Below are 8,077 nucleotides of genomic sequence, written 5' to 3'. Positions count from 1 at the left end.
GATTCTTGGTGCTCAATTTTTGAATTTGGTGTGATTTTTTTTAATTTGGTTTGTCCTTGCGTTTTGTTTTCTTTTTGGAGTAGTTTTTGTTTTCCTTTTGTTGTTTAAATTTACTAACAAATAAACGAGACGTTGAAGAGAAATTTATGGTCAAATTTGAGGCTCAATGTATGTAAATAAAACTATTTTACTAGAGCAATTTACTTTCAATAATTTCCAGCTTTTATGAAAAACGGCAATCAGACTATTTATAATGATTTCCAAAAATCAAAACAAAAACGTATGCTACCGATGTTCATGCGCCAGATACATTGTTTCGGATTAACGTGCATTGGTTACCCTTTAGGTGAACAAATATTGTTGAACCTTAGAAAAGTAAGTAAGATTAATAAACTGTAACTTATCAACGTGAAGTGAATAATCTGTTATGGCTCATAGTCATCCATATAATGCCGGTCTGCTGCATATCAATTAATTTGATTAAAATGAAGAAACCTTTTTGACTATAATACTTCATTAATTTCATGGTAGTGTAGACGAACGATAGATCCATCTCATTCACATTGCATTTGCTAAAATTTTTGGAATTGCCTTTTCTTAATCAACTTCAATTGGTTCAATTTCCATCAAGCAGTTCAATTAAAAACCTATTCTCTATCAATGGTGTAATTATTTATGACATGAAGTGTTTATAACAGCTTGTTAAAAAAAGAGGCGAAGAATATATCAAGGGATCATGCAAAACTTATATTTCGAGCATACACTATCTATACAACGCCATGACAAAACAAAACCAAAACAGACAGATAGGGAAAAGACCACAAACACTAATTGAAGTGTAAGACTGAGCAACACGAACAACAATATTGTTTTCATATGTAAACATCATCATTTGTATCGCAACAAAAAACTATCAAATCACAGATAATACAGGAATCCCATGTATACATGTACACATTCTCGAAAAATCACAAAGCCATCCTTCTCTCCTTCTCTCCTTGTGTATCAACATCCAAAAAGACGATGCAAATCTCTAGTCTTTATACTGGGTACTCAAAATGGCACAATAGCCTCATAAAGAACATCAAATAGCAGGCTTATCAATATGTTTAACTTACGACACATTTCAAAATTAAATCATAATCATTCTTTTTAGTATTTCATTTTCTTTACTACGAATTAAAAAACAATATAAAAACTTGATGATTGAATTGTGCCTTTTTCACTTATGACAAATTTCAATATTAAATTATACTAATTCTTTTTAGTATTTTCTTTTCTTTAATCTGAATTAAAAAGTAATATTAAATCTTGATTTTTGAACTTTTCATCATAGTCTTATTTTTCACCGCTGAAACACACTATTGGGACTTTAAATAAACATCTACTACAAAATCTGCATAAAATATACCCTGTATTGATATGGATTGAAAATATACATCCAGTCTACAGAATTTTATTAGTAAATACACTTTTAATTTGGAGATGGAAGTGCTTCCGGTGTTGTACTTGGAGCTGATGTAATAGTAGCGATATCTGTAGTCCTAGAATCTGGTACGTTTACATTCTGTGTATCTATTGGTGTGGCACCTAAATACACAAACGTTACACATTTACAAAAGCATTATAATTATAGATTACAGCATGAACTTTTTCTTATTGGTTCTGGTATCAGCCGGAGACTTCCATACCTGAACATGGGCATAATCCCAATGTCCAAAATATGGTTCGAGGGAGGATATAAAGGCCAATATTGGCTTTATACTGATTAAAGTGAAATATCCCGTTTAATCCTGCAATTTGATAGGTTATCTGAACAGGGGATATGACCCCGTATCATTTTGAAGGAAAAAAGTGTTGAAATCATGACACTCCAGTATAATATAATTGTTATTCGGGCTTCACAGGGGATATGGGCTCATAACCCCTGTCAGTGCCCTTTAGCCACTTCGTCTGGTAGCTCAGAAGATATTAAACTCTGACAGGGAATGTGAGCCCATATTCCTTGTGAAGATCCCGAATAACATTATGATATCACATGCACTAAATATAAAAAAGAAGATGTGGTATGATTGCCAATGAGACAACTCTCCACAAGAGACCAAATGACACAGAAATTACCAACTATAGGTCACCCCATTTATTGATACTTATGTTCCGTTTTTTTTTTTTTTTTTTTTTTTTTTTTTTTGAGCCTTATTGGTTTCACGTTAAAATGTTTCCCCGTTAACACCCTTTCACCACGCATGTTCTTCTCCTGTTCTTTTCCGATTTTTAACAAATGCGTTTTGTTTCTACGAATGATAATATCGGATGTTATTTGTATTATGAGAAAAAAATTGAATGCTATGAAAGATTTATAAACAAAAGGGTCAGTTTCTGATAAAGTTAATGTCCGGATTCGTACATTATTATCTAAAACGAAAGAGGACTAATGAAGATTTTTCATGTTCGAGCTGATACAATCCTAAAGCTGGATAATGAGCCGATATCATCCCCTTTTAAGTCACACAGGTCCGGTAAGTGATTATCCGTTAATGTCATACCACCGATACAAAACTAGATTATCGCAAGAAAATATTCGATCAAAGAATTTGAGATAGAATCATGTGCAAAACAGTGTAGCCGAGACCATTGATTGGCGCGCTGAAATATCCCATTGACTGGGTCAGATTAGGTGAACGTTCGTCTGTAACGCCCACAACTCACGACGTATTTATTATAGACATTTAAACTGTGGGGTCACCAAAGGGTCTCAACGACTAAATAAAATAATTCGAAAAACTAATCAGGAATAACCTTTGTGTTTTGATTTATGTTGAATACTTAAACGTTCTTTACTTTTGTTTTTGTTATGTTTTGATAATGAATTTTTATGATATCGGACGTTCTTTCAGCAAAAAAGGATTTAACTGGCTTTAAAAGTTACAATGGATGTGTTGATTATTATCTTTTTTTCGGACGTCAAAGCGATTTAACAATTGCGGTTGTCCAATTATGTCATCTTATGATCAACTTTAAAAAGTGTGCAAACACAAAACATATAGACAAAATATACTTCTTTCCTGTCTTTTCGTACTTGCAAGTTATTAGACAGTAAAAAGGCTATTTGGATCAAGCCTGGGAAATTTGCATTTACGTTTTTGAATAGGTAAAATATATAGTTTGGTGATCTTTTCTGCTAACTACAATACTTGTGAAAAACCCTTGGCAACAGAAACATATTCAGCTTTTTTTAATCGACCCAATTTACATAGTAATGGACGACTTCGTACATTTTATGATCGCAAATAAAATATGTATATAATATACTGTGCACTGTAGTTCGTATATATACTGAGACCCTTTGGCAACCCCACAGTTTAAATGTTTATAATAAATACGTCGTGAGTTGTGGGCGTTACAGACGAACGTTCACCTAATCTGACCCAGTCAATGGGATATTTTAGCGCGCCAATCAATGGTCTCGGCTACACTGTTTTGCACATGATTCTAAATGATGAAAATGATGAGCTATAGTATGATCATACTCATAAACATAAACGTTCTACAGACAATTGATTCAGAATCAATGAACCACATGGTCCGCTAAGGATAATTGACGTTACATAGTGTTGACAATTTTATGAAGTCCTTTTATTGCTCCACATACATTTATATATTTCGAACTTTCCGAACAATTTCTTGACAGTTTTTATTTTAAAGAAGATTATTACAAATAACGTTCAGCACGTTCATATATTCGCTGAACTAGTATAATTATTGTTTAAGGGCCAGCTGAAACCCGCCTCCAGGTTCGGGATTTTTTCGCTGTGTTGAAGACCCAACAGTAGCCTTGGGCTGTTTTCTGCTCTTTGACACATTCCATATTTTCATTCTCAAATTTATGCCGTAAATAGGATGAAGCTTTTAAATTTGAACCTTGAAATCTAAATATGAAAGTAAATGTATATTTAAACAAAAACATTTGTTGTCTTATTTACACCGTATATTAAGTTATATAGATACAATGGATAAGCGTGGATTCTTGAAAAAGAAACCATGCACCCGGAGGGCGAATGGTTTGTTTTTCATGAATCTACGCTTATCCATTGTATCTATAACTTAAACTATTGTGTTAATTTCTTTTCAAAATTAAAGCCTTTTCTTAATTAGAAGGTATTGTAAGTGAGTTTAAATAACCATGTTATCGTGTCCAAACGATGCATTGATAAATCTCAGATCACAATTAATTGGTTAACAAAATACAAATATAACACTTCTACCTTTAAAGATCTTTATATTACCAGGCATATGAATATTATCTGTTTATACAAAATAAGACATATTCGAAATTATTTCTAATAAAATTGAAAATGGAAATGGGAAACGTGTCAAAGAGACAACAACCCGACCAAAAAGCATATATAAAGTATATATAATAAGTATGTTATCGAAATTTTTCTAGCACTCTAGGCACATCACGATTTTCTCACATAGGAATTTGCGAACAAACCTGTGTAAAATTATGTAGTAAAACAGATGAAATCATACTATATTTATAAAACAAATTTGACAAATAGAATGTAATCATTTTTGTTTCAAACATGTGAAATAGCCAATAATAATAAAAAAAAAAAAACCGGTAAAACTCGCTATTATTACAAAAATATCCACTTTAACATGCAAAATTAGAAAAAAAACAGGATAACTTAAGAATTGGAACATCAGAGAGAATACAGGGATTCGAACCTAAACCGACAAATCCATATCTTTAACTCATTGATTTTAACCATGCTAACCTCGCGGCTACCAACTCATATTATACGACTGCCTATTGTGTCTATATAAAGGTACAAGCCCTGTGTGTCCGATGAACCGATGTATATCAGATGTTTATTTAAATATATAAAATAGACATCTATAGTGTAACCCATTGGTAGCCGAGAGGTTTCGTCGATGTGTTGATGTTAGTCACACAGAACAGATTTCGAGGAAGGGTTCAATTCCCAGTGAAGGCATATAAAAATTACAAAAACTAAAGGTAAGTTTTTAAATTAATTCCATTAGTGAACAGAAATCAGTAAATTAGCCAATTCAAACTTAATGAAATTAGGCACACAAAGGAAACAATTGAATATAATTTGGTGAGTCAATTTCAGCGGCAGATTTAGGAAGCGTTGATTCTAGAAAAAGAATCCACGGTAAATGAATAGGCTGACGTCACCACAATGGTTTAAGCTAACATATCCTACAATGTCGTTTCACACTAAAACAATTCATATAAGAGATGTCCGAACTTTTGTTATGAGTGATATTTCCCTTACGCATCCTTCCATTTAGAAATACATGTACCATATCTATACTACTAAAGGAAGAGACCGCTTTCATTTAGCAGCAATTCCCCCTGAAACTATACAAATTCTGAAATAATTGTGATATGACGTATAAATGTAGTGTTTTGTACTTCCCCAATTTGTCTTTGAAACAATCTTTTTTCGACAGAAAACGCCGATTTTTTAGAAAATATCCAAATTCAGAGACCGTTATCGATCCGTGTCTTATACGCTTTCGCCCATGCTCATGCGACGTATTGCCCACAGAATTTACTTTATGTATAAATAATATAGGACAATGGTGTAGATTAAAAATTACACCATTCCAAGCCCTTTTGTTTTCCACATAATTAATATTACAAATGATAAACAAGTTCCAGATCGCATCCAATAGTATATGTCACAAAATTACCTGATCCCTGTACCTAATCTGTACGTTCCGTCTCTGTCAGGCGCACAACTAAACGGTGTATTCAGGATATGCTATAAACACGGGTAGTTATCACACCTGAACTTCGTCATTATACAGGGAATAACTGTGCACCTTATAATCAGCGTGACTTTACCAAATGACAATAAGAATTCTAAATATCCAGGCTAAAAATAAGGAGTAATTTAATTCAGTCACGGATCCGCGATGTCGTGGGTATGGTCTAGTTATATTCATAAGAACGAGGGAACATGACTGAAATTGGATTATCTCTCTTTTAACAGCTAAATATGAACTGAGAAATAGTTTAAATACATTATGATATAAAATTAAGAAGATGTTGTATGACAACAGGTCACCGTACGGCCTTAAACATTAAGCAAAACCCATACCGCAAAGTTAGCTATAAAATGACAAATGTAAAACAATTCAAACGAGAAAACGAACAGCCTGATTTATGTACAAAATAATGAACGAAAAACAAATATAATGCACAGAAACAAATAACAATCACTGAATTATAGGCTCCTAACTTGGGAGTATGTCTGATAGATGCAATATGTAAGTCAAGTATAACTTATGTCGAACGCCTGTTCTTTTCTATTGTGTCTTGTTATGTTTAATTGTATTCATGTTTAAAGAAACATAATTACATTTTGTAGAATATCAAATTTAATTTCTTCAGCAATTATGTCAATTTATAATTTACCTTCAGCCAAAGGTACCTGTAAAGAAAAAATATGGAGGTATTTTATTTTAGAAGCAAACATGCTATAATTGTTTCTTGAGTCATTCTGTCACAGTAATCATACACGATTAGATGCCAGTCTTCCTAATCCTGTAGTATACAGTCTGCCTCACACAAATGAAATAAACGAATCTATAAGAAAATCTTAGAATTATATTGCATTCATATTAATCTTTGTTTAACTTTATCAAACAACTATTTTTTTTTTGGAAACCATTACTAAAAAAAACAAAAAACAAAAAAAAAACAGCAGAAAAAAAAACTGTAATAGGAAGTCTGGAAATTGAAGTTATTGTTTACACATTTTGTGAATCCACCGAGCTCTCATTGAAAAAAGTAAAATCACAAAAATACTGAACTCCAAGGAAAATTCAAAACGGAAAGTCCCTTATCAAATGGCAAAATCAGATGATATAACACATCAAACGAATGGACAACAACTGTCATATTCCTGACTTGGTACAGGCATTTTCAAATGTAGAAAATGTTGGATTGAACCTGGTTTTATAGCGCTAAACCTCTCACTTGTATGACGGTCGTATCAAATTCCATTATATTTACAACGATGTGTGAACAAACCAGACATAATAGGTAACATTGTCAAAAAATGGGTACAGCAGTCATCAATGTGTCACAATCTCAAAACAAACAAACATTTAACAAAGAAGCACAAAAAGCATCTATCAAATTTAACAACCACATTCATTGCTTACTTATAAATGTATTTTAAATCATCCCATAAAGGATTAAAATATTTAAAGTCCTGTGACTGCATTCACAGCTACTCTTAGTGTAGAGTCGCGTGTTGAAATACATTACAATTCTAATTATGCTGGTTTGTATTATCCTTACCATTATCGTTCGGGATATCGTTCTAGGTGTCGTTCGTGGTGCATTCTGGGATTGCATCGTCATGATATTACCTCTCCGCGTTACAATTGGCATCAACCAAATAATCAACACTGTTAACAAATATAAAAGTGTGTGTGTAAACTTTTTTTCTTGAATTGAACAAATTGTGAACACGTCGCTCAAATTAAGAAGAGCATTTGATTGGATGGAAAGAGACTAAATACATGAGTGAAGTTTTAAGAGCAGACCATATTAACCTATTGACATACTGAATCAATAGTTTGAAAGATTTGCCATTGAGTGGTAAATACATGAGGGACAAAACTATGACAACATTAATGTAAATGTTTCATTCTATGCAGTACAGTATATGTGTACATATAAGGGTTTTAAATAATATTATATTCTCCCTGAATATTTACTGTTCTATTTTTGATGCTAAATATATAGATGGTCAAACAGTACCAACGTTCTCGAAACTCTTAAAACGAGACACCCCAAAACATCTTAATTCGGAAAAGGATTTAAGAATTTTCCTTAACTATGTTTATTGGTAAGTTTTAAACACCAACTATTTGATGTGTATTTGGTTCTGGATGGCGGTCGAAAAATCTAACAAGTTCGATACAGTTATTACCAGCATGTCAACTCTGACTGCCATGATATAGCCAAGATCACAGAAAGTTGTGCTGAACACCAACAAACAAACAGACAAAATAAGTGAATAAAGAT

At 32.5% G+C, this 8,077-nt stretch overlaps 1 long non-coding RNA gene across 1 annotated transcript; it reads right to left on the bottom strand.

The window, feature by feature from the left end:
* Positions 1 to 1,502: 1,502 nt before the first annotated feature.
* On the bottom strand, positions 1,503 to 7,449 carry LOC127717635 (uncharacterized). Its single transcript, XR_007989278.1, has 3 exons — positions 7,346 to 7,449; positions 6,455 to 6,470; positions 1,503 to 1,590 (listed from the first exon to the last, which is right to left on the bottom strand). It is a non-coding gene; the product is annotated as an uncharacterized LOC127717635 (long non-coding RNA).
* Between the last annotated feature and the right edge of the window lie 628 nt (positions 7,450 to 8,077).

This window comes from Mytilus californianus, unplaced genomic scaffold (genome assembly GCF_021869535.1).
Source record: "Mytilus californianus isolate M0D057914Y unplaced genomic scaffold, xbMytCali1.0.p SCAF_10, whole genome shotgun sequence".
Classification (NCBI taxonomy): domain Eukaryota; kingdom Metazoa; phylum Mollusca; class Bivalvia; order Mytilida; family Mytilidae; genus Mytilus; species Mytilus californianus.
The sequence above is the reverse complement of the archived record's forward strand: the minus strand, read 5'-3'. Positions and strand labels throughout refer to the sequence as shown.